Source organism: Spinacia oleracea, chromosome 3 (genome assembly GCF_020520425.1).
Source record: "Spinacia oleracea cultivar Varoflay chromosome 3, BTI_SOV_V1, whole genome shotgun sequence".
In the NCBI taxonomy this organism is placed as follows: domain Eukaryota; kingdom Viridiplantae; phylum Streptophyta; class Magnoliopsida; order Caryophyllales; family Amaranthaceae; genus Spinacia; species Spinacia oleracea.
Genome location: NC_079489.1, coordinates 140,952,526 through 140,957,418, shown reverse-complemented (window position 1 = coordinate 140,957,418; position 4,893 = coordinate 140,952,526).

Sequence of the window (4,893 nt, the reverse complement as noted above, 5' to 3'; positions counted from 1 at the left end):
GATTTCCATGTCTTTTTGTGCACCAAATTTAGAGAAAGATATGGCTAATCTTAATTACTTAAATTAAGATACTACGTAAATTCTGTCTAATGCATCAAAAGTGATGGGACACATATTCTTACACTTAGGGTCAGCACAACAGGTAGTCAGGTACCTTGTAAAAACTTGAAGAACCGAAACTAGAACCTATTGCAGCAACAAGTTCCTGGAAATCGGAACTAGAACTGGAACTTGTTGCAACAGGTTTCTGAAAATGAGAACTGAAACCCTGATTGAGGAGGTACATGAGGCTATTGTGGTATCCTTATTTAACCCGGATCTATCATCTATTTGTGTGGGAGAGTTATAAGTTGGAGTAGTAACAACTTTGTAGTATGATAAATACTTAAAGACATCGATCTGATTGTTATGGCAATAAAGAGATTGGTTATAGTTCAACATCAATTTTACTTCTTTTTTTTTGAGGGAAACATCAATTTTACTTTATTTATTTATTTTATTTAAAGTTTCTAACAACTGAATCACACATTGACACCACGGAAAATACGCTACTTGGGAGCAAGTACACGGCACTTGAGAGACAAGTATTTTGTATAGAAATAAACGATGGTACATGGAATTGTTCAGCTGTTCAATATGCCTCCAACATATGGTTATACCAAAGAGTTACACCACCCTTCAGTACATGGTACTCTTCCTTAAGTAGATAAGTACGAGTAGTTAATATGGAATAAGTTGGTGGAGTACTCACCACGTTACATTGCTGCATCAGCTGCATAATGTTTGAGAGCCACTCAAGGTTTTACTGGTATAGTTAGTGTGGCTAACCTGTGATAGATGCTGGTTAGTAGAGTCTCTTTTTCTTACCTAATAATTTTTTTTCTTCGTAATTTTCTTTAAAAGTAAAATAGTTGTGTTATGTATGGAGTATAATGAGACTACTTCTCCTGATGTCAATTGACTTTAGAATGTAACCTTATTGTGCCAATGTGTGCTTTGTTGGTGCCTTGATGGGCTTTCTTTTAGGGGTGGAATTAGGGGGCCATGGCCTCCCCATCAGGCATCAGCCAAATATTTGTTAAATATGTTTACTACAGTAAGAGTACAAAGAAGACATTGGCTTAGTTGGTCAATCGACACTGATTCAAACCTAGCTGTGCTTTTTTTTTAAAATAATAATTTCCCTTGGCCCTTCTTATATATAAAAAAAAAATCCTGGTTCCGTCACTGCTTTCTTTAGTCCTTATTTATGATCTCTTCCCTTGTGAAGTGTACTTCGTATTGTTTTATGTAATCTTAAGTCGGATGAAAATTTCTAACGGCCGGAGTTGGGTAAAAGTAAGGGTAAGGTATGGAAAATTGTGAAAGTGTTACCCTTGCCCAATGCTCACCTTTGTATTTTTCATAGTTTTGTCTCATTTTAGGCACTCCCTGGTTAACAAATCGTACTCTACATACTTATCCTTTACGTTTTTTTATGTACAAAAAATGTATTTTTCTTAATACTTATACAGAAGCCGTAAAACAATACTCCGTACTATTTAAAAGAGAATGGTCGTCGAATTATGGTTGGGATTGGACGTAGTATAGTAGGACTAAACAAAACTATAAATATGGGGTATACATGAAAATGTCAAACGGAGTAGTACGGAGTAGTAGTTGTAGTAATGTTTACGACTTTACGTGTGTTATCCTGAGTTTATTATTACGGATTTACGGAGTACCTTTGTTAAAATAATATATTTTCGCTAGCTGACTTGTATTTGTATACATGTACGTGGCTATAATAATAATTTTCTGTACGCTGACTTGTCTAAGTGCATGCTGGCATGCACGTCGTTTGTGTTTCCGTGGATGTCTCCTTTGTGGTGGTTGTTTTAACTTTTAGTAGTCTATTTTGTTTAGGTGTTTTTTAAGGTATTTTATCTAATTGTGTATTTTTAGCTTTGGAAAATTCAAATATGCAACCGTATAGATATTCTCCTTACATGTACGCAGCAAGAGTAGTACATCTATCTATACTATTATTAAAACTTCAAGACAAGAATATCATCTCGTACTTGTGACCTCTCATTTGTTAATGACACATTTAAACCACTATGCCACAACTCATTTTATTGTTTCTTACACGTTCAAAATTATATTAAATCAATATAATTAGAAAGTGATCTAAATCATTTCTTAATAGTCTTGCACACTAATTTTACGAGTTACTAATCCTTATATGATAAAGTTTATTAAAGCATATTCAAAGCAAGATACATTGTATTCTCACAAATAACGAATTATATAATAATTTGATTGATCTATTTTTATACTATCCGGGATATCGCTCGAGGTACTAACTAATTTGTAATTAAACATCAATCTTTTCTCATGCACTGCGCTTTTTTGTTGTTGTTGCTGCTGCTGCCGCTGTTGCTGTTGCAGCAACATAAACTAAAGAACTAAAGGAACTAGGGAAGTAGTGGAAATTGAGTCGCCTTTTTTACTTTTAGGTTCGAAAAGAGATCATTATCTATTAAAGTTTGCATTTGATCGATCACCTTTTATTTGAGTTTGTGTAATTTCAAAATTGGAGAAGCGGAGTTGGTAGGAAACTATTGTGACATGAAGGTTACATGGTCAAGTCTCATCTTGATTAGCTGCAAAATGTCTGGATCTGACTCAAACGTAAAAATGCATTGACCAAATGAAAATTATTTTGTTTTCCGTGCATCTAAGGGTATTTTATTGCATATGGATAATCCTTCATTATTCCTTCTCACATTTCCTCCTCACATATAAGGAGAAACTATAAGGGGTGCATTGATACCCAGATGCATCTAATATGTTCTAATTTAGTAGAGTCTATTCTTCTTGCCTAATAAAAAAAAAAAAAAAAATCAAAATTGAATTTTGGATTCTTTGATTAATTTTAGATTAAGACTCCTATACGGATCATCTTTTGTTTTGAATAAGTTGGAATTGAATCATAAAAGAAGAAACGCAAGAAAGACAATATACATTTACATGATTTTCAACAGCTAAATATGTTCTTTCTTCCCTTACCATTCATATTTGGTCGAATTTTACTTATACTTGGATTTTGTTTTGGTTAGCATTCATATTTTCATTTCTCTTAAATTATGAATCAACTTTATTTTCCTTCTTCTAATTATTGTATTGGACGGAATTCGAGTTTGGACTAAATTATCACCCTAATGAGAAGGCACGATCAAATTTTTGTTCTTGTATTGTACTACTTACGTAGTATTTAGTAACACATTTACCAAACCTTAACATATTTCTGTATCGATCATAACCCTCATCCAACTCGTAATAATTTATAAATCCTTCTAAATTTGCGTATAACATATAATAACTTACTACGTATGAAATATGATAGAATAATTCTGTGATAAGCGACAGCGATGGAAAACTTCTTCATGCATGTCCCTTAATTGCTAGTATAATATTATCCTTAATTTACTCTCTAATTGAAATAGAAAAATGTACATAAACAGAGATATATATTATTTTCTCGTGACTTCGTGAGACATGTATTGTCTTGTTGAGCTCGTCTCCTTATAAAGAAACGTTTTTTGTGTTTTTTCCTCTTTTGTTCTTGGTTCTGCAAAATAGAATAGCCAACTAAGACAGAACTGTTTGGTGATAGGTTTTAATTAACAAAGTGCGTTTTCGCATCTTTTGTTCTTGGTTCTGCAAATAGAATAGCTAAATTAAGTTCAGTCATAATTTACCCAAATTTTTATGAAATACAAGATGCAATGAAATAGAGTATGCACTTTCGCTCTGTCCTATCGAATTTTTGAATTCGGCCCTGTTTATACGCAACTTAAACCTGGAGTACTTAATTGTAGTTTAAGTGATTGAGCCGCACAAATTCTTATTTACAAGTGGTGTATAATGAATATTGTACATCGGAGTAAAAGTTAACCTAAAATGTTTAAAAGTTACCCTTATATAGATAAAATTATCTATTTTTAGTGATAAAATTTTTCATTTAAAAAAAAATCAGTTCTTAAAATCACTAATCAAAATATATAGAGTATTAAAAGTTACAAAAGAAAAATAGGTAAAAGTTATAATTTATTGTACATCTTATGCATATAAGGCCTAGATGATCAATTGTTCATGAATTTGTGATTCGTGAGTCACGCGACAACTCTACCTTAGCTTATTAGATGCATACTCCGTACTGATTTTATTAGCGAAACAAGAACGTCCAGAAGTAGCTAAATTTTATACTTATACGCAAATTCTACTCTTTAATTATTACCCATATGTGGAAGTTCCAATTAATAATTCCAAAGTTCAGTATATGGATGTTCCAAACTTTGAGAATTCCAATTAGTAGTTCCAAATTTCTAATTAAAGTTTAGTTGATTTAGAGTTCATGGTAAATTAATCTTTGTACTCTGTAATGGAATGGAGTAGATGTAGGCTGTAGCACCAGTAAAATAATCTCAGAGACTTTATACAGTAATGTAGCACCGGCATTACTTCGAGCTCGGTGAGACGGCATGTTGTGATGTGTGAGCAAACACCTCACATCGTCAAACATGTACAATTTCATTAAAAAAAAGAGTACCATTTCATTAAAAAAAGTACTATTTCGTTAAACAGAGTACCATTTCGAAAAAAACATGTATCATTTCGTTAAAAAGAGTAACATTTCATTAAAATAGAGTACCATTTAGATTAAAACATGTACCATTTCATTTTATTTTTGCTGTTACGTTTTTACAAAAACATAACAGCTTGCGATTTTGACTTCCTCGCATGACTTCATCGATCGTTATGAAAATACTCCGCATTGAAATGCAAGACATACGTAAAACATTCTGGAATCGAAACACGAGAAGAAATGTAGGAGCAGGCGACTATGTT